Below are 24,577 nucleotides of genomic sequence, written 5' to 3'. Positions count from 1 at the left end.
CATTGGAGAAAATTGAAACTAGTACTCCTGTTTCAATTCAAAGCGAACGAAACACAAATGTTCATGATTATACAGATGCCAAATCGCAATAAAATGTTGATGATGCGATTTATTTTGTTCTTTCAGTAATTATAGTCTATCATGCTATGATAGGTTGATTTTTTTATTGTTTAAATCTGCAATCAATTTTAAGTTTTCGCCTTTAAATTAAAATTTGTTAGTTTATACTTTAACAAAAATATATCCCAGAAATTTTATCACGTTGATCATGCTATTTTTATAGTAAACCATTATAGGTCTAAGGACAGCCTTGGCTCAATTCAAGCAGCAAACTATAAAGGGTCCCAAAAATAACTAGTGTAAAACCATTCAAACAGGCAAGTCAACGGTCTAATCTATAAAAAAAATTACGAAAAACGAGAAACACTTATGAACCACATTAACAAACGACAACCACTGAATATCAGGTTCCTGACTTAGGACAGGTGCAAACAAATGCAACGGATTAAAACCTTTTTAAAAATATACCAACCATAATCCTTATTTGAAATAATAGTGTAACATCCCAACATAGAAAGACACACGTTAAAATATCAATTGAACGTACACTGAACGAATAAATTTGATCTATGACATCATGTAAATACAAAATCAATAGAATAAGGGGTGAGAATCCTGAGATGTTAACCAATATCATAAAGACATCATAACTTTGGACAAAATGCCGTTCACAATTAAATACAAATAACAGTGTTGTAAGGTATAGAGTCAAGGAGTAAGGAAATGTTTATGATAAAATAGATCATCTTGTTGTTCATAGTACGATAACAGAAGTGAAAATTTAAGTCATACTAAACACTTATCAAAGCTGGTATATATAACAAATAGAGAGACGAGATATAACACTAAATAAATAAACATTAGATAACAAAAATGCATTACAAATTGTATCAACAGGTTTAATTAAACGAACGTACGATTTGAGAGTACTTGCAGTTGTGAAAGCTAGTTAAAAATCCGATGTTCGGCACAAAAATAAATAAAATACAAATATGAAAAAGAGATATAGCTACTAAAAAACAGTATCCTAACACACAACATGTATATATACAATGAAGTAGAATGAATATATTGGGTTTTATGCGGTGTGTAACCATCTTTGATCTCGGACAGTTGTGTAACAGGACACATAAAAACAAACTGCAGAAATAAGTTTGAAATAGCTTGACGCATTATGAGCCACACAAAAAATAACTTGAGGACAAAAGACGTAAAATATTATTCTTGGAGTATCTGCAGTTTGTTAAGCTATTGCAAAACCTATGATTTATAAATAAATAATTTTCTCCCAGACCTAATTATTTATGAATTTAAACCCAATGACTTTAGTGTACAGACGTATTAAACACTCTATGAAAAAACAAGATTTATGGAATGCAAAAAAAAAGGACATACTATCGACGGCATGTAAAAACACACCTAAGGAATATAATTGTTTAGGTTTGATTTAATTTATTTTAAAAAATCAATGCAAGTCAAAATTTAAGTACCGATCAAACAATATTGAAAGAACGTCTTGGATTTCCTGTTTTAAATAAAACATCTACAGGTACAACTTGAAAATAAAAAAAAAATGTATCGATGGAGGTATTTATTGAAAGGAATTAAAGAGAGGCACAAGATACCAAATGGATATTGAACCTCATAAGTTGATGTAAAATTGATAACAACATGGAAAGAACTAATAAACACCCGAAAGATGAACACCAGTATACAAAACACAGCATCAAAATAAGGAGATGTGGTATGATTTCCAATGAGACAACTATTCACCAAAGTTCAACTGATGTAGATGTAAGCAATCATAAGCAACCGTACGGCCTTCAACCATGTGAAAAACCAATACCGTATGGTCGGCTATAAAAGACATCGAGATAAAAAAATATGTAACAATTCAAATGAGAACACTAAAGGCCTAATTTATAACGAAACAATATACGAAAAACAAATATGACAGACATGAACCAACGACATTTGAATCTAAAGACTGTTAACGAATAGATTCCTAGCGTGATCATATATGCTACATATTCGTAGAAACTCCTGCTCGTCGTGTTACTTCTCTAATATACGTTGATAAGATATATCAAGTGAATAAGCATCACACAATAGCGGATTGATATTTAGCTTTTATCTAACCATAGAGATTTCCAATAAAATGACATTACTCGACAAAACAAACCTATCTGACCGTATCTGGGCCTGTTGCAGTGAAGGACGACGAAGGGAAGCATATACTGCATGAATGTTTGGCTCGTTGAATACGCATACTTTGTTGGAATATATGTTATTTGAAAATAAGCACAAACTGCTATTTTAATTCTTCACATATTTTGTTATTACACATTGGATGATTTCATTGACAACAACCTTAAAGGGAATAATTAGTTCAGTTACCGGTAATCAAATACACCGATCATTACTCCGTCATTTCACTTGACTCATATATTTATCTGTCAAACGATGAATTCTAAAAGCTCATAAATCAAAATTAAGTTTGAACAAATAAAAATAATTGAATCTGAAGCGTGATCACATTCTCATTTTTAAGTTATAAGACAAAGAACAAGAGTTTCAAACACGCCGGAATGTAAAAGGTGTACACGGCTTGCCTCTTCTACATTTTTAGAATACTTCTATAATTTATTTCAAGTTACTTTTGTCGAAGGTAAAAATTCAGATCACTGATGCATCTTTCTGATAGTACTGTGTCACCTTTCCGTAGAATTTTATCAAATGGAACTCATTAGGACGCATCTGTAGGAAAAAACATGATTACATTATACTGAATCAGTTAATTTGTTTATATCTTGTCTTTAATTATTGTGATGCATGGATTCTACAAATGTAGGCGTAATTTAACGTCAATGTTCTTAAAAAAAATTCTGAAATATATGGCGTTTACTTATACAAATACGTATGAAAAGCGGACATGTACGGACTATTTAATTGATTTTTTATTTAGTAAGATGATCGTTCAAGTTTTATGACCAACTTATTTATGATAGCATGAGAATATTATATTTACTGATCTGTGCATCCTTCCGTTCTGTTCAAAATATAAAACCTTTAGAATTATAAACCAACTGTGAGTTTGACCCAGATTAAGTGGTGCACTTAACATCTTCTTATATCTACTAACTATTGGTCTTGTTTCGATCGGCAGTTAAACCATTGCCAAAGTGGGGAGTTCGTTTAGATGTGCGGGATGTACAAGTACGCAGTCCCGTCCGTTCAGAGTGGGAACGTTAAATCCGATGCCTCTTTTAGATATAATGTCACGCTCGTTAATTATGCATGAAATATTTGTCACTGGGCGTTAAGCAACCAACTGTCAATCAATCGACAGTAGCATAACTTGAATTATATTTCTAGTGAGGGAAATTATCTGAATCTTGGCAGTTAAAGCCTAACCTTGGTTTTAAGACTTAAATTCCAGTAGGGAGTGGACGATTAATTGAAAATATGAATCGCAAAATAGGTGTAGGTGATCATACTCTTGATAGGTCACACAATGGCAAAAAGATACTGTCTATGAAAAATCCAGATTTTTGAAATTCTATCATGAAATAATATTTCTAGTGCGCATTCAATCAATATATTTCAATGAATTTTCTGGTTAAAGGCTTAATTCTCAGTATTCAGTTAGCTATTATAATTCAGATAGGTCTGATCAAAACAAAACAAAAATGACAGAATTATATGTATGACCTCCTCTAAAATGCTTTTGTACAGATTTGGGGATACTAAGTTTAATATCCACTTTGTCTCTTAACTTTATTCATTTAGCTTTTGTCAACATGTATGTATGATAATACATGGGAGAACTATTAAATCTTGCTAATATTAAACAAGGTAGAAGAGTACTACATAAATTATAGGAATTCCAAGTGTCTGTTGAAAACTTTGCCCACCTAAGTAATAAGTTCGTTGTTTGGATCAGTTTTTGGCGAGTTATACTTTGTCTGTTACTTAAAACAGATATTTATATCTACCTTGTTCATTTAAGGATGCATCCTGGATCCGCATCTAGCAACGAAATCTTATTATATTATGAAGTTCAATGTTACTTACCTTACACATTTCCGTTAATGATTTACTCATTAAAATGAATTCGGTGACCCCCTTTTAGTTGTTGATCAATACAATGGATAGAATATTCGAAGTTGATTCACTTCAAGGAATATCAAATATATTCCCTGGAAATATCTTTTGTATTTGGACTCCGATAGCGTTCCCGTTAAACTAATTAATACAGTAAAAATCCTTAATCGAACACACCTTAATTCTTAAAAAAAATTATAGGGATTTCTTGTTCAATACATTTTATAATAAATGAAAAATACTTTTGTTTATAAATTAAATGGAAGCAATAGTTTTATCTGAATTTTCAACCTTTATAAAGAGACAGATTCTGACAAATTCTGCTTTCGATATTTCTGAAATTGCCAGAAACATATCCTTCTAAATATTATCCCCTGCAACAAATATAATAAAAAGATAGATACACTATAGAGAAAGACAGAAAAAAGTAAAATGGGGCGTTCATCTGCAAAGTATATTGAAAAATAATTGTCATAATCAAAACCATGAAAAATAACCCGAAAGGTACGTATGATAGGTATGGGATACTGCGTTAATACGTGATCTTATGTCAGTAAATAAAGGCGGGAATCTGGAAAACCACGTGATCAATAAAAATGCAACATTCCTATCATTTTTCGTCATGATAAAAAAAAATTATATGGACGAACATTCCAGTGTGTGATTTTAAAAGTCTTGGAATACTTTGTTTAAACTTAAGTGACGTATTTAATCAAATTCGATGGTTGGCAAAAACCCATCCCATTAGGTTCGTACGTTGCGTTTCGTACGTATGTCATTTTGTTGGAAATCTATCATAAGACATAACCAAATTCGTAAACAATCGGTCAGTATATGTTCTAAGCCTGAGAGTGTTAAATTTTATAAATTGAAGCTAGGTTTTTATGGCAAAGAATATACATGGAGACTGTTGACGGTATAAACAACATAAATATCAAAAACGTCAAAAGCACAAAGAACATCACAAAAACAATAACAAGAAGCCACATGATCTACTTTTAACCGGTGGACTAGGCGGGCGAAAATCAAATTATAAAAAGGGGTAAATTACAACGGTAAATTATCAATATAGAAGAAATATATAACAAAACTACTGAATTTCAAGCTAAAATAAAAAAGAGAAGTCGATTAAAACTGACCCAATTGCACGTTGGACTTTATCAATATACTTGTTGCAGGCGTTTTGGAAGAACATGGTAGGTTAATCTGGTTTTATAGATAGATAGCCCTCCCACATGTACAATATTTGTTTATATTTGAGTAAGCCAAACAGACATCTGTTAAATAGTTGTCTCATTTGCAATCAAACAACATGTCGTAATATGTGTATGATATGTTAATTGGACATCAAATTTGGATCAAGCAGACAAAACTATATAACCATACAACCCAGACATGCAACAATGACTAAACAATTTAAATAAACATACAAATAAACTCAAAACGATTGTTATTGAGACAACTTTTCACCTTAGTTCAAATGAAGTGGATGTTATGCGCCAAAACAAGTTTGTGTAGTTGAATTTACATACCATATATATATTGTACACTTTCCCGATAAGAAAAGAAGCGACAAATATCAAACTGATATTCAGGTTGCACTGACCACAAACCACACCATTGTTTTGAGATATTTCATATTCATAGATATATATATTTTTTTGTTTACCTACTGATTTCAAGATATGGTCATGATGTTTCATCTTATAGAGACACAACCTTAGAGTTGTACCAATACATGCAGTATTAGTACTGTTAGAAAGCGGACATTGAATCTTAAAGGAAGACTAAACGTACTGAATTTTAGTAAAGATATAAACTCTTCGAAGTTCTATGCATATACTTGTAGAAAATATGCTCCATAGCCCTATGTTTTGAACTTTACAAAAACATAGTAGCTTAACATTCCAAAATATGATATTTTTTTTTTCACCAAACCTATAGTAAGAGTGGTACCATTTTAACCGTTAAAAAAGTTCCTATTAAAAATTGCATTGTCAATATATTTACAAAAGTGCAATGTTCAAATAAATCTAATTTAGGTAAAATAAAAATACCATAGTAGTCTGTTGTGGGCAAAGTCGTGACACTATTCTAAACTAATATCAAATGGATAACTATGACTCTAAATTTTTGTAGTAAAATCCTATAGTCTATATAGGCACATACATATTTTTATAAGTTACGAGCTATATCCATCACTTTCCAATAGATGCTAAAAGCATCGAAAACGCAAAATGTGTGCATTTTCTTTTTGTTATGCACAGAACCCTACAGAAAAACACATTATTGGAACGTAAAGAAGGTTAATAGGATTGCAACCTGTAATGTAAAGATGTGTATTTATTTCAACAAATGGCCATCGTTTTTTTCTTCGGAAAAAGTGATAATTCAAAAGTTACGTACAAACTAAATTTAATTTTACAACAATGAGACCAGTCATACATATATGTACATTAAGAGTTTTAGTTTTTGTCATACAAGTGCGAGGTTTAGCTAGCTATAAAACCAGGTTTAATCCACCCTTTCTCTACGTAAGTAAATGCCTGTACCAAGTCAGGAATATGACGGTTGTTATACATTTGTTTGATGTATTTGAGCGTTTGATTTTGCAATTTGGTTAAGAACTTTCCGTTTTGAATTTCCTCGGAGTTCAGTATTTTTGTGATTTTACTTTTTAGGAAAATTCAAAGCATATCTGTCCTGTATAAGGGTGCAAGGGCGCAACATATTTCATAGTACATGCTCTCCATGGACATAACATATTAATTTATTCATGGGGAATACATCATGAAGAAGCGATTAAATAAATCAATACTGTGGATTCATTTATTTTCGTGGGTACCAATTTTCGTGGATTAAGTCAAAACTTGCATGTTCGTGGATATTTAATTTCGTGGTTTTGCCAAAGTCTGCATACAAGTTTATAGAAAATGTGTTATTTCTTGAACATTTAATTTCGTGGTTCACCTGTACCCACGAAATGCACGAAAATTGGTATCCAACGAATAATAATGAATCCACAGTAATAATGTAAAATGGTGTAAGCAGAAACGCAAGACCACATGTGTAAAAGTATAATCAAGCGAAATAGTTGCACCCTATACAGTACCCCACAAAATACTTTATAGAGCCCCATTTACAAAAATGAAAAAGGGTTTACCCTCACTGAGCCTTTTTTTTTATTTTCTTTCGTGAGCTATACATTAATAGTTATGTAAATACAAGAAAATATGAACAGAAAGAAATACTTCAAAATATGATGCAATGCACATGTACACTTTGATACTGTATCTGAACTTATTTTGATTTTGATAAAAAAAAACAGTTGTTAACAATACCCAATTAAAAATATCAGTTGTATCGAACATTTTTTGTACGTATGAAGTAGGTCTACTTCGGTCGTTGCCATCTAACAGATAAACGGAAAATACGGTTCAAGTGCGAATATCCTTATTATGGATAGTTATTATTTCGTTACTTTGATCTGTCAATATTTTGTATCTGAATTTTTATTGATTTTACTTAGTACATGTATTTGTTTTAAAGCCCAACACTCTGGAACAAAGGCAGTTTCCAAAGAATAGAACGTGATGTTAAAATTCATTGATTCGTCACTATATATATAACAACATATTATTCAGCAAAATGAAAATTAATTAAACAAGTAAGTTAAGATGCACTTTGGACTTACTAATATACACTATAAAAGTCCAAAAGTCTGAAAAGACCAGTTTTTGTCTCGATTTGCATGAACTTTTACTCGACATTCTCTTTTTGTATGAAATTTTTGTAAAAATTCTCGACAAAGTCTAAATTTGTCTGAAATAAGTATCTATATTCTCGACATTGGTCTCGACTATCTGTATTAATACTTGATTATTCTCGACATATGTCTTGACAGTATTAATATTGTCTGAAAATTCTCGACACTTTCTCGACAGTCTGAAAAGTGTCTTGATTTGTCTCGACCTATTCTCGATTGTCTTGGATTTGTCTCGATCAGTTTCGACATATTCTTGACATTCTTAATGATGTCTGAATATGTCTCGACACATTCTTGACATTCTTAATGATGTATGAATATGTCTCGACACATTCTTGATGGTTTTAATGATGTATTAATATGTCTCGACACATTCTCGACAGTTTAAATTTCATCTGAATTGTGTATCGACGCATTCTTGACAGTCTAAACACTTTTTTGAGCTGTATTATACCATTTCTATTATGGCTCAACTAAACCTAGAAGAATTAGAATACAATAACACAATTTAAATTATAAAAACATCATTTTGGTACAATAATTGTTTATTAACCATATAAACATTGAATATTATGCATGTAAAATGAAATATGTCTACAGTATGATTGATTTCAATTATTAAGCACTTATTTATTATAATTATAAATTAACATTTGTAATTATTTACAAACCCACATTTAAATTGGTTTATATTTAAACATACTCACATTTTTATTTGTAACATTTTTATACCAATATTTGTTTTTATCAAATTATTTACATATAAACATTTTTAATACAAAAATATTTAATTGCCAAAATTTCGTTTTAGTAGTAAGAAGTGTAACTTGAAATAACAGTAAATTCTAGAAAGAGAAATAAAGCAAAATATATATCCTGTACAATGGTCGTGATTTGTAAAGCTGAGAACTGAGTTTTTTTTTCAGTTACAGAAGAAAGTAGGATTCGAAATGCAGCGTTTTACGTTTCCACATTTTGGCACTACGTTTCCGCATTTTTATGGTACTCTTTTACACATTGTTTTTACATTGATAATACTGACCTAAAACAAATAAGGACATGAAATTGAGTGTCCAAAAAATAAATCAAACATATGCAAATGAATACATAAGATATAACCAAATACGGAATTCAACACATATGGGGTGACTTTCCACATGGTGACTTTTGAAAAGTGCTCACAATGTTAAATCTGAATATAATCTACCTGTTGAAGGAATTAATAAAATACAAATTAAGAAAAAATACTATAATAAAATAAAGTCTTATATATCATTATTACCATTTTTTTACAGTTGAAATACAGGTAAAAATATGGAAAGGTGGTGTCTATTTATTTTGGAAAAGTAATGCACCAAAATGCGGAAACGTGAAACTGGACTTTTGCTAAAAATGCGGAAACGTAATTCGAAATGAATATCTCATAGAAAATAGCAAACTTGACTTCCATTTAAAAAAAATCTCTTAACACTTCTATAAAACCTTTTATCCGCTTATTTTTTCTCTTTTGAACAGTTCTATCTATAAACAGCCAGAAAACACATAACGAAGGAATTTCTGTACCTTTCCAAGTATATAAAAAGAACGATTTCTCTACTTCATACAAAATATATACATGTATAAATGCATATCTAAACTTTTAAAAAACATATTTTATTGTCTTCTAAAGCAAATACAACTGGATTGCTTATTTTATCAAAGCTAAATATATGTGTGTCAACTTTTCTGTCATCAGTGACCAAGAATAGTCCAGATTGTTCCGGAATAGGAAACATCTCCAATTTTACCCACATGATAGCTTTATCTTGATGGTTGTAAAGGAAAGTTTTATTAATTGTTCCATAGCAAAGGTTTGAAAAACACTAACGCAATAGTCATGTGAGCGTGATGCCGTTGTCTGATGCTCTGTTGTTGAAAAGAAAATTTGTCGTTTTAACTCCACATCCTGTCTATGACTGAACTTAAGATATGTGACCAATGGGTCTATGTCAAATAACTTATAACTTTGGTTATATATACTATTGTAATTGTCTCGTAGAATCGATAGACCGTCACTTTGCAACATGAATCTTTTTGTAGATGATGTAGATATATCTTGATGGTGAATGGAATTAACTTTTTCTTCCATGCGACACAAACTTGTGTGTCTGCTGCAATTTAAAATTTCACCACTCAAAATGTTGTGGGAGCTCCAATCATATATCTGAAATAAAAATTAAGGAAATTAATTTATGCATACTAGAGTAAGTGAGTGATATGAGATAAGTTGTATCTAAACAAGTCTGTAGGCCTGAACTCTTGAAAGCCAAATATGAAAATTATAAACAGATATTGTTAAATGCTGAAAACCATCACATGATATAGCTTGCTCATTTGAACCTCAACTCAAAATTTAAGAAATCACTCATATGCAGTATCTCAAGAAAAATGTGACAAACATTTACTACTTGGCTATTATGTGTTAGAATATGTAAATAAAATGCTCCGCCGGGCGCAGCTTGATATGACCGCAGAGGTCGAACCCTGAACAGTTGGGGCAAGTATGGACACAACATTCAAGCTTGATACAGCACTGCATTTGGATTGTGATTAAATATTTGACACAGCATAGGTTTCTGACACAGAATGAATGTGGTCTAAGAACTTAAAAATTTTTAATTTACCTATTCAAACCATATCATTATTATTTGCTTTTATATATAAATCAGAAATAACCAATTTGAAATGGAAAATTTTAAAGGAAAAGAAGGAAAAAAAATCCCCCCCCCCAAAAAAATTGTTTGAACCCCCGTATGATTCATCAACCCAAAACTCAATCCCAGCCTTCCCTTTGTGGAATGGTACCTTGCAGTACAATTTCAGAGAGATCCATACACTTGAACACAAGTTATTGTCTGGAAACTAGAAAAATGTTTGTTTTTGGCCCCTTTTTGGCCCCAAATTCCTAAACGTTCAAGGCAATTACTCCCACACTCAAACCCAGCTTTCCCTTTGTGATATGAAACCTCGTAGTACAATTTCATAAAGATCCATACACTTACACACAAGTTATTGTCCAGAAACTAGAAAAATGCTTGTTTTTGCGCCTTTTTGGCCCCTCATTCCTAAAATTTTGAGGCAATTAGGTAGCAATAAACAGTTAGGACAAAATAGTAAAATTTATCATCATAAATTTTACCATCCCCTTTTCAAATAAAGCTTACTGTTTGTGTCATATATGTGCATATGTATGTGATCAAAATCTTCCATAGATTTTATATCCAGTAGTTAAAAATGGTAAAATATAATTTCTTTTTGGCGTATCCATGGCAACAATCTGCATTTATTTGTTATAAAGTATTGCAAAAAGGGGGGAAAATGTCGCATATTTCCCCAAAATTTGACCAGAACTAGAATTTCAATCGCTAGGAGTAGTACCTTTCCTGAAACTGTTTACATATATCTATCAAGAAATCTAATAAAAATCATATGTCTTTCATCTCATTTTTTTGTAAAATTGCGTCAAAAACTTCGTGTAGAAAAAAAGTGTTTGTAAACATTACATTAATTTCTAGACCTATGGCCAGTCTAGCTATGAAAATACGTAGAGTCAAACAGAGAACAGCCCATAAAACATGTAAAAAAATAATCTTTATGTTCTTATAAACCATCTTTGAAGGCTAAATTAGTACTCAGCTGTCTAAAAATGAATTTTATTGCACAATAACTTTCATATTTGAAAAATCCACCGGTGCCAAAATGCGAAACCAAACTCCTAACTGTGTATTGCTACACAAAATCAATCCCAGCCTTCCTTTTGTGGTATGGTACCTTGCAGTACAATTTCAGAGAGATCCATACACTTTAACACAAGTTATTGCCTGGAAACTAGAAAAATGCTTATTTTTGGTCCCTTTTTAGCCCTTTATTCCTTTACGTTTTGGGCAATTACCCCCAAACTCAATTCTAGCTTTCCCTATGTGATATGGAACCTTGTAGTACAATTTCAGAAAGATCCATACACTTTCACACAAGTTATTGTCATGAAACTAGAAAAATGCTTGTTTTTTGTCCCTTTTTTGGCCCTTATTCCTAAAATTTGAAGGCAATTACCCCCAAAATCAATCCCAGCATTCCCTTTATGATATGGAACTTTGTTGTACAATGTCAGAGAGATCCATACTTTAACACACAATTTGTGTCTTGAAGTTACAAAAATGCTTATTTTTGGCCCCCAATTCCTTAACTGTTAGTACCATAACCCCAAAATCAATCCCAACCTTCCTTTTGTGGTATTGAACCTTATGGTAAAATTTCATAGAAATCCATTCACTTAAACTAAAGTTAGAGTGCGAAAACCAATGTGTCTTCGGACAATGACGCCAACGTCATACCAATATACGACCGCAAAAATTTTGCGGTCGTATAAAAAGTAAATATTTCAAGATTTTTGTCTAATATATTCAAACAATTGTCAACAAATTATTTGTGACTTTTTGTCCTATATATTTCATATTTTACAGCAGGGTTTAAGAACATCAGTTGTTCGACCTGTTAGTCAAATGCGTTTTGTTAAAATATACTTTTTCACTTTTAGGTCTTTTGGAAAATGTTGTTTGTGCTGTATTTAGACCCCTCTACCAAGAAATTTGTTTTGCATGCACACGTATAAAAATTGCGGTTTTTATCCAACGCAATCATAGGTTTGAACGTCGTTTTCAATTTAGACATGTTTATATTTTTTCGTTTGGGCTTGTATTATATTTTCCTTCGGGTTTATATGATCCGTTCATCCTATTTCGACTCTTTAAAATTCAAGAGTCTATCCTAAATTGAGGTAAATTTTATGGCCTTCCAAATACTGTTTCGATCCCTAACATCACTGAAGGGACATTAATTGTCGAAATCCGGGTATGGTGTACTACTTTTTGCACCTTTTGTTTGCGGTATACCATCTTTTCCGCAAGTTTATTGTTTTCTGTTTGGTATTAGATATTAATTTTTAAAGATCCATTTTGTTACATCTTGTGATCCGTTTATTTGGCAATCGCCAATGGCAGTCAGCAGGGTTTAAGAACATCAGTTGTTCGACCTGTTAGTCAAATGCGTTTTGTTAAAATATACTTTTTCACTTTTAGGTCTTTTGGAAAATGTTGTTTGTGCTGTATTTAGACCCCTCTACCAAGAAATTTGTTTTGCATGCACACGTATAAAAATTGCGGTTTTTATCCAACGCAATCATAGGTTTGAACGTCGTTTTCAATTTAGACATGTTTATATTTTTTCGTTTGGGCTTTTATTATATTTTCCTTCGGGTTTATATGATCCGTTCATCCTATTTCGACTCTTTAAAATTCAAGAGTCTTTCCTAAATTGAGGTAAATTTTATGGCCTTCCAAATACTGTTTCGATCCCTAACATCACTGAAGAGACATTAATTGTCGAAATCCGGGTATGGTGTACTAATTTTTGCACCTTTTGTTTGCGGTATACCATCTTTTCCGCAAGTTTATTGTTTTCTGTTTGGTATTAGATATTAATTTTTAAAGATCCATTTTGTTACATCTTGTGATCCGTTTATTTGGCAATCGCCAATGGCAGTCAGCAGGGTTTAAGAACATCAGTTGTTCGACCTGTTAGTCAAATGCGTTTTGTTAAAATATACTTTTTCACTTTTAGGTCTTTTAGAAAATGTTGTTTGTGCTGTATTTAGACCCCTCTACCAAGAAATTTGTTTTCAATGCACACGTATAAAAATTGCGGTTTTTATCCAACGCAATCATAGGTTTGAACGTCGTTTTCAATTTAGACATGTTTATATATATATATATATATATAGAAATTTGTTTTGCATGCACACGTATAAATTTGCTGTTTTTATCCAACGCAATCAATTAGGTTTGAATATATACAAGTCTAAATTGAAAACAACGTTCAAACCTATGATTGCGTCGGATAAAAACCGCAATTGTTATACGTGTGCATGCAAAACAAATGTCTTGGTAGAGGGGTCTAAAACAACATTTTCCAAAAGACCAAAAAAGTGAAAAAGTATATTTTAACAAAACACATTTGACTAGCAGGTCGAACAACTAATGTTCTTAAACCCTGCTGACTGCCATTGGCGATTGCCAAATAAATTGATCACCAGATGTAACAAAATAGATCTTATAATAATTTATTACCAAACAGAAAACAATAAACTTAAGGAAAAGATGGTATACCGCAAATATGAGGTGCAAAAATTTGTACACCATATCCGGATGTCGACAATTAATGTCTCTTCAGTGATGTTAGGAATCGAAACGGTATTTGGAAGGCCATATAATTTACCTCAATTTAAGATAGACTCTTGAATTTTGAAGAGTCGAAATAGGATGAACGTATCATATAAACCCGAAGGCAAATATAATACAAGCCCAAACGAAAAAATATAAACAAGTCTAAATTGAAAACAACTTTCAAACCTATGATTGTGTTGGATAAATATAATTCGTCTAAACATCAGCCCAACAATGTTAGACCTGTAAATTTGCTTTTACAAATTTTTTATTCTTCCCTCGCCAGGATTCGAACTCATGCTACTGAGATATATATATATATATATATATATATATATATATATATATATATATATACATATGTGTGTGTGTGTAACAGCCTGAATTGACCAAGCTTATTTTCAGCCTCTGGTGTGAATCCAAGATTTCAAGAGAAAAAAAGGGGCTACATAATCCACAATTTTGCACTACTTTAAATCGTAATCAAAACCTTCGACACGCATAATGAATACAATTATAAAGAGGGTAACTCATATTAATGTAGGACAGAAAGTTACAGGACAAAAAGTCACAGACAAAAAGTCACGGACAAAAAGTCACAATTCACTTTTGATATTATTTTTCTTTGAATAAGAAAACACATATCTTTTAAAAATATTTTTGTATTTTTCTTGAACTATTACATATAAAGCAACTGTGTAAACAAAATGTATTTAAAAAAATCCATTATAATCAAATAATTGTTAAAAAAAAACAATGTGTCAAAGAGGCTATGTACTTAAATGGCCTCATGGTGCCAAGAAATATATCCTTTGCATAAGTAAAATTTTGTAAATCTTCATTTATCAAGTTTTATAAACAATTTTCTGAACTGTGAAATAAATATATGTAATAAAAAGAAATTATTTCAAAAACTACTCTTATATATCTAAACAATTATAAACAAAGTATTTGTGACTTTTGTCCTATCAAATTTGTGACTTTTTGTCCTGTGACTTTCTGTCTGTTTACCACTCATATTTATTAGTAAAGATGCTTGTCAGCAGCCATTAATTAAATAATAATAAAATTACTCAATCCAATAGAAATCAGTAAAATTTGTTGGTCCCAGGTAAAATTGAAACATAATTTTTTTGTTATTTCCGAAAATTGAGATAAAAAAAGAAAAAGAAAAAGAAATATAAAGGGGGAAATGTTTAGGGAAAGTTAATAATATCTAGTTGCCATTTTTTCTTTTCAAACAATTAAATTTTGATTAAGACTATAAATCTGTATCACCTTTTGATCATGGTAATTAAAACAGTTAAATTTTAACACCTATATATATAGTATTAAGTAACATCCTGTTTTACTGTAAAGTCATAAAGATCAAACAGTTGAGTAATCAGTAGTTGTAATCCCTCCAAACAGGTAATTAACAACTGGTCCATGCCTATACCACCTGTTGTTAAATACATTTGTAAATTCTGTGAGTTTAATAAACATCATTAGAAAGGTGCTGTGAATTTAAACATTGTAGTTTATTAGATTTTATCACAGGCAAAACTCATGAACCAAAATGTACTAGTTATATAAATTTACAAAAAAAAAAAATACTATATACTCAGAACTTATATCTTTATCTTTTTTTTACAATCAAAGTATCTAAAAGTAACTAATTTCACCAAATGTCATATTTATATAATTACCATGCATTTTCCAGTTTCTTTTTGGGAGTTGGCATTTTTGTAATAAATGGTCTACTTTTTTGTTTTTTTCTATCAGATGATCTTTTTGATTACATATTATAAGTAATCAATCTAAATCAGTTATTATATGAAGGCATGACATAATTTCAGTAGTATTATTTTATGGTTTTTTTTCGTGGAAAAGCAGAGTTAAAAGGGGAGGAGGGGTAACCTAATATAGTCTATATGATCTAACTGAAATGAAAAACAGTTATGTGGATAAATCAATTTTATATAAAGACATAATAATATTATTATTATAATGTCCTTGCTCCTTCACAGTGAATAACATTTTAAATCAAACTATGCAATACATGTAAGAATTGCTTTGTGTCAAATCTTTAATGTCATTAGTGATAAAAAAATCTTTTAAACTTCTTTCATAAAAGTTGAATGTGAATTGGGTTAATTAAAGTCACAAATTTGATAGGACAAAAAGTCACAAATAATTTGTTGACAATTGTTTGAATATATTAGACAAAAATCTTGAAATATTTACTTTTTATACGACCGCAAAATTTTTGCGGTCGTATATTGGTATGACGTTGGCGTCATTGTCCGAAGACACATTGGTTTTCGCACTCTAACTTTAGTTTAAGTGAATGGATTTCTATGAAATTTTACCATAAGGTTCAATACCACAAAAGGAAGGTTGGGATTGATTTTGGGGTTATGGTACTAACAGTTAAGGAATTGGGGGCCAAAAATAAGCATTTTTGTAACTTCAAGACACAAATTGTGTGTTAAAGTATGGATCTCTCTGACATTGTACAACAAAGTTCCATATCATAAAGGGAATGCTGGGATTGATTTTGGGGGTAATTGCCTTCAAATTTTAGGAATAAGGGCCAAAAAAGGGACAAGAAACAAGCATTTTTCTAGTTTCATGACAATAACTTGTGTGAAAGTGTATGGATCTTTCTGAAATTGTACTACAAGGTTCCATATCACATAGGGAAAGCTAGAATTGAGTTTGGGGGTAATTGCCCAAAACGTAAAGGAATAAAGGGCCAAAAAGGGACCAAAAATAAGCATTTTTCTAGTTTCCAGGCAATAACTTGTGTTAAAGTGTATGGATCTCTCTGAAATTGTACTGCAAGGTACCATACCACAAAAGGAAGGCTGGGATTGATTTTGTGTAGCAATACACAGTTAGGAGTTTGGTTTCGCATTTTGGCACCGGTGGATTTTTCAAATATGAAAGTTATTGTTCAATAAAATTCATTTTTAGACAGCTGAGTACTAATTTAGCATTCAAAGATGGTTTATAAGAACATAAAGATTATTTTTTTACATGTTTTATGGGCTGTTCCTATCAAATTTGTGACTTTAATTAACCCAATTCACATTCAACTTTTATGAAAGAAGTTTAAAAGATTTTTTTATCACTAATGACATTAAAGATTTGACACAAAGCAATTCTTACATGTATTGCATAGTTTGATTTAAAATGTTATTCACTGTGAAGGAGCAAGGACATTATAATAATAATATTATTATGTCTTTATATAAAATTGATTTATCCACATAACTGTTTTTCATTTCAGTTAGATCATATAGACTATATTAGGTTACCCCTCCTCCCCTTTTAACTCTGCTTTTCCACGAAAAAAAACCATAAAATAATACTACTGAAATTATGTCATGCCTTCATATAATAACTGATTTAGATTGATTACTTATAATATGTAATCAAAAAGATCATCTGATAGAAAAAAACAAATAAGTAGACCATTTATTACAAAAATGCCAACTCCCAAAAAGAAACTGGAAAATGCATGGTAATTATATAAATATGACATTTGGTGAAATTAGTTACTTTTAGATACTTTGATTGTAAAAAAAAGATAAAGATATAAGTTCTGAGTATATAGTATTTTTTTTTTTTTTTGTAAATTTATATAACTAGTACATTTGGGTTCATGAGTTTTGCCTGTGATAAAATCTAATAAACTACAATGTTTAAATTCACAGCACCTTTCTAATGATGTTTATTAAACTCACAGAATTTACAAATGTATTTAACAACAGGTGGTATAGGCATGGACCAGTTGTTAATTACCTGTTTGGAGGGATTACAACTACTGATTACTCAACTGTTTGATCTTTATGACTTTACAGTAAAACAGGATGTTACTTAATACTATATATAGGTGTTAAAATTTAACTGTTTTAATTACCATGATCAAAAGGTGATACAGATTTATAGTCTTAATCAAAATTTAATTGTTTGAAAAGAAAAAATGGCAACTAGATATTATTAACTTTCCCTAAACATTTCCCCCTTTATATTTCTTTTTCTTTTTCTTTTTTTATCTCAATTTTCGGAAATAACAAAAAAATTATGTTTCAATTTTACCTGGGACCAACAAATTTTACTGATTTCTATTGGATTGAGTAATTTTATTATTATTTAATTAATGGCTGCTGACAAGCATCTTTACTAATAAATATGAGTGGTAAACAAACAGAAAGTCACAGGACAAAAAGTCACAAATTTGATAGGACAAAAAGTCACAAATACTTTGTTTATAATTGTTTAGATATATAAGAGTAGTTTTTGAAATAATTTCTTTTTATTACATATATTTATTTCACAGTTCAGAAAATTGTTTATAAAACTTGATAAATGAAGATTTACAAAATTTTACTTATGCAAAGGATATATTTCTTGGCACCATGAGGCCATTTAAGTACATAGCCTCTTTGACACATTGTTTTTTTTTAACAATTATTTGATTATAATGGATTTTTTTAAATACATTTTGTTTACACAGTTGCTTTATATGTAATAGTTCAAGAAAAATACAAAAATATTTTTAAAAGATATGTGTTTTCTTATTCAAAGAAAAATAATATCAAAAGTGAATTGTGACTTTTTGTCCGTGACTTTTTGTCTGTGACTTTTTGTCCTGTAACTTTCTGTCCTACATTAATATGAGTTACCCTCTTTATAATTGTATTCATTATGCGTGTCGAAGGTTTTGATTACGATTTAAAGTAGTGCAAAATTGTGGATTATGTAGCCCCTTTTTTTCTCTTGAAATCTTGGATTCACACCAGAGGCTGAAAATAAGCTTGGTCAATTCAGGCTGTTACACACACACACACATATGTATATATATATATATATATATATATATATATATATATATATCTCAGTAGCATGAGTTCGAATCCTGGCGAGGGAAGAATAAAAAATTTGTAAAAGCAAATTTACAGGTCTAACATTGTTGGGCTGATGTTTAGACGAATTATATTTATCCAACACAATCATAGGTTTGAAAGTTGTTTTCAATTTAGACTTGTTTATATTTTTTCGTTTGGGCTTGTATTATATTTGCCTTCGGGTTTATATGATACGTTCATCCTATTTAAACTCTTCAAAATTCAAGATTCTATCTTAAATTGAGGTAAATTATATGGCCTTCCAAATACCGTTTCGATTCCTAACATCACTGAAGAGACATTAATTGTCGAGATCCGGATATGGTGTACAAATTTTTGCACCTCATATTTGCGGTATACCATCTTTTCCTTAAGTTTATTGTTTTCTGTTTGGTAATAAATTATTATAAGATCTATTTTGTTGCATCTGGTGATCAATTTATTTGGCAATCGCCAATGGCAGTCAGCAGGGTTTAAGAACATTAGTTGTTCGACCTGCTAGTCAAATGTGTTTTGTTAAAATATACTTTTTCACTTTTTTGGTCTTTTGGAAAATGTTGTTTTAGACCCCTCTACCAAGACATTTGTTTTGCATGCACACGTATAACAATTGCGGTTTTTATCCGACGCAATCATAGGTTTGAACGTTGTTTTCAATTTAGACTTGTATATATTCAAACCTAATTGATTGCGTTGGATAAAAACAGCAAATTTATACGTGTGCATGCAAAACAAATTTCTATATATATATATATATATAAACATGTCTAAATTGAAAACGACGTTCAAACCTATGATTGCGTTGGATAAAAACCGCAATTTTTATACGTGTGCATTGAAAACAAATTTCTTGGTAGAGGGGTCTAAATACAGCACAAACAACATTTTCCAAAAGACCTAAAAGTGAAAAAGTATATTTTAACAAAACGCATTTGACTAACAGGTCGAACAACTGATGTTCTTAAACCCTGCTGACTGCCATTGGCGATTGCCAAATAAACGGATCACAAGATGTAACAAAATGGATCTTTAAAAATTAATATCTAATACCAAACAGAAAACAATAAACTTGCGGAAAAGATGGTATACCGCAAACAAAAGGTGCAAAAATTAGTACACCATACCCGGATTTCGACAATTAATGTCTCTTCAGTGATGTTAGGGATCGAAACAGTATTTGGAAGGCCATAAAATTTACCACAATTTAGGAAAGACTCTTGAATTTTAAAGAGTCGAAATAGGATGAACGGATCATATAAACCCGAAGGAAAATATAATAAAAGCCCAAACGAAAAAATATAAACATGTCTAAATTGAAAACGACGTTCAAACCTATGATTGCGTTGGATAAAAACCGCAATTTTTATACGTGTGCATGCAAAACAAATTTCTTGGTAGAGGGGTCTAAATACAGCACAAAAACATTTTCCAAAAGACCTAAAAGTGAAAAAGTATATTTTAACAAAACGCATTTGACTAACAGGTCGAACAACTGATGTTCTTAAACCCTGCTGACTGCCATTGGCGATTGCCAAATAAACGGATCACAAGATGTAACAAAATGGATCTTTAAAAATTAATATCTAATACCAAACAGAAAACAATAAACTTGCGGAAAAGATGGTATACCGCAAACAAAAGGTGCAAAAAGTAGTACACCATACCCGGATTTCGACAATTAATGTCTCTTCAGTGATGTTAGGGATCGAAACAGTATTTGGAAGGCCATAAAATTTACCTCAATTTAGGATAGACTCTTGAATTTTAAAGAGTCGAAATAGGATGAACGGATCATATAAACCCGAAGGAAAATATAATACAAGCCCAAACGAAAAAATATAAACATGTCTAAATTGAAAACGACGTTCAAACCTATGATTGCGTTGGATAAAAACCGCAATTTTTATACGTGTGCATGCAAAACAAATTTCTTGGTAGAGGGGTCTAAATACAGCACAAACAACATTTTCCAAAAGACCTAAAAGTGAAAAAGTATATTTTAACAAAACGCATTTGACTAACAGGTCGAACAACTGATGTTCTTAAACCCTGCTGACTGCCATTGGCGATTGCCAAATAAACGGATCACAAGATGTAACAAAATGGATCTTTAAAAATTAATATCTAATACCAAACAGAAAACAATAAACTTGCGGAAAAGATGGTATACCGCAAACAAAAGGTGCAAAAATTAGTACACCATACCCGGATTTCGACAATTAATGTCTCTTCAGTGATGTTAGGGATCGAAACAGTATTTGGAAGGCCATAAAATTTACCTCAATTTAGGATAGACTCTTGAATTTTAAAGAGTCGAAATATGATGAACGGATCATATAAACCCGAAGGAAAATATAATACAAGCCCAAACGAAAAAATATAAACATGTCTAAATTGAAAACGACGTTCAAACCTATGATTGCGTTGGATAAAAACCGCAATTTTTATACGTGTGCATGCAAAACAAATTTCTTGGTAGAGGGGTCTAAATACAGCACAAACAACATTTTCCAAAAGACCTAAAAGTGAAAAAGTATATTTTAACAAAACGCATTTGACTAACAGGTCGAACAACTGATGTTCTTAAACCCTGCTGACTGCCATTGGCGATTGCCAAATAAACGGATCACAAGATGTAACAAAATGGATCTTTAAAAATTAATATCTAATACCAAACAGAAAACAATAAACTTGCGGAAAAGATGGTATACCGCAAACAAAAGGTGCAAAAATTAGTACACCATACCCGGATTTCGACAATTAATGTCTCTTCAGTGATGTTAGGGATCGAAACAGTATTTGGAAGGCCATAAAATTTACCTCAATTTAGGATAGACTCTTGAATTTTAAAGAGTCGAAATAGGATGAACGGATCATATAAACCCGAAGGAAAATATAATACAAGCCCAAACGAAAAAATATAAACATGTCTAAATTGAAAACGACGTTCAAACCTATGATTGCGTTTGATAAAAACCGCAATTTTTATACGTGTGCATTGAAAACAAATTTCTTGGTAGAGGGGTCTAAATACAGCACAAACAACATTTTCCAAAAGACCTAAAAGTGAAAAAGTATATTTTAACAAATCGCATTTGACTAACAGGTCGAACAACTGATGTTCTTAAACCCTGCTGACTGCCATTGGCGATTGCCAAATAAACGGATCACAAGATGTAACAAAATGGATCTTTAAAAATTAATATCTAATACCAAACAGAAAACAATAAACTTGCGGAAAAGATGGTATACCGCAAACAAAAGGTGCAAAAATTAGTACACCATACCCGGATTTCGACAATTAATGTCTCTTCAGTGATGTTAGGGATCGAAACAGTATTTGGAAGGCCATAAAATTTACCTCAATTTAGGATAGACTCTTGAATTTTAAAGAGTCGAAATATGATGAACGGATCATATAAACCCGAAGGAAAATATAATACAAGCCCAAACGAAAAAATATAAACATGTCTAAATTGAAAACGACGTTCAAACCTATGATTGCGTTGGATAAAAACCGCAATTTTTATACGTGTGCATGCAAAACAAATTTCTTGGTAGAGGGGTCTAAATACAGCACAACCAACATTTTCCAAAAGACCTAAAAGTGAAAAAGTATATTTTAACAAAACGCATTTGACTAACAGGTCGAACAACTGATGTTCTTAAACCCTGCTGACTGCCATTGGCGATTGCCAAATAAACGGATCACAAGATGTAACAAAATGGATCTTTAAAAATTAATATCTAATACCAAACAGAAAACAATAAACTTGCGGAAAAGATGGTATACCGCAAACAAAAGGTGCAAAAATTAGTACACCATACCCGGATTTCGACAATTAATGTCTCTTCAGTGATGTTAGGGATCGAAACAGTATTTGGAAGGCCATAAAATTTACCTCAATTTAGGATAGACTCTTGAATTTTAAAGAGTCGAAATAGGATGAACGGATCATATAAACCCGAAGGAAAATATAATACAAGCCCAAACGAAAAAATATAAACATGTCTAAATTGAAAACGACGTTCAAACCTATGATTTCGTTGGATAAAAACCGCAATTTTTATACGTGTGCATGCAAAACAAATTTCTTGGTAGGGGGGTCTAAATACAGCACAAACAACATTTTCCAAAAGACCTAAAAGTGAAAAAGTATATTTTAACAAAACGCATTTGACTAACAGGTCGAACAACTGATGTTCTTAAACCCTGCTGACTGCCATTGGCGATTGCCAAATAAACGGATCACAAGATGTAACAAAATGGATCTTTAAAAATTAATATCTAATACCAAACAGAAAACAATAAACTTGCGGAAAAGATGGTATACCGCAAACAAAAGGTGCAAAAATTAGTACACCATACCCGGATTTCGACAATTAATGTCTCTTCAGTGATGATAGGGATCGAAACAGTATTTGGAAGGCCATAAAATTTACCTCAATTTAGGATAGACTCTTGAATTTTAAAGAGTCGAAATAGGATGAACGGATCATATAAACCCGAAGGAAAATATAATACAAGCCCAAACGAAAAAATATAAACATGTCTAAATTGAAAACGACGTTCAAACCTATGATTGCGTTTGATAAAAACCGCAATTTTTATACGTGTGCATGCAAAACAAATTTCTTGGTAGAGGGGTCTAAATACAGCACAAACAACATTTTCCAAAAGACCTAAAAGTGAAAAAGTATATTTTAACAAAACGCATTTGACTAACAGGTCGAACAACTGATGTTCTTAAACCCTGCTGACTGCCATTGGCGATTGCCAAATAAACGGATCACAAGATGTAACAAAATGGATCTTTAAAAATTAATATCTAATACCAAACAGAAAACAATAAACTTGCGGAAAAGATGGTATACCGCAAACAAAAGGTGCAAAAATTAGTACACCATACCCGGATTTCGACAATTAATGTCTCTTCAGTGATGTTAGGGATCGAAACAGTATTTGGAAGGCCATAAAATTTACCTCAATTTAGGATAGACTCTTGAATTTTAAAGAGTCGAAATATGATGAACGGATCATATAAACCCGAAGGAAAATATAATACAAGCCCAAACGAAAAAATATAAACATGTCTAAATTGAAAACGACGTTCAAACCTATGATTGCGTTTGATAAAAACTGCAATTTTTATACGTGTGCATGCAAAACAAATTTCTTGGTAGAGGGGTCTAAATACAGCACAAACAACATTTTCCAAAAGACCTAAAAGTGAAAAAGTATATTTTAACAAAACGCATTTGACTAACAGGTCGAACAACTGATGTTCTTAAACCCTGCTGACTGCCATTGGCGATTGCCAAATAAACGGATCACAAGATGTAACAAAATGGATCTTTAAAAATTAATATCTAATACCAAACAGAAAACAATAAACTTGCGGAAAAGATGGTATACCGCAAACAAAAGGTGCAAAAATTAGTACACCATACCCGGATTTCGACAATTAATGTCTCTTCAGTGATGTTAGGGA

At 31.2% G+C, this 24,577-nt stretch overlaps 1 protein-coding gene across 1 annotated transcript in view; it reads right to left on the bottom strand.

The window, feature by feature from the left end:
* LOC127710652 (septin-2-like) overlaps positions 1–24,577 on the bottom strand; it is a 635,810-nt gene that overhangs the window by 181,478 nt on the left and 429,755 nt on the right. The window lies entirely within an intron of this gene.

Source organism: Mytilus californianus, unplaced genomic scaffold (genome assembly GCF_021869535.1).
Source record: "Mytilus californianus isolate M0D057914Y unplaced genomic scaffold, xbMytCali1.0.p SCAF_8, whole genome shotgun sequence".
NCBI classification, from domain to species: Eukaryota; Metazoa; Mollusca; class Bivalvia; order Mytilida; family Mytilidae; genus Mytilus; species Mytilus californianus.
The sequence above is the reverse complement of the archived record's forward strand: the minus strand, read 5'-3'. Positions and strand labels throughout refer to the sequence as shown.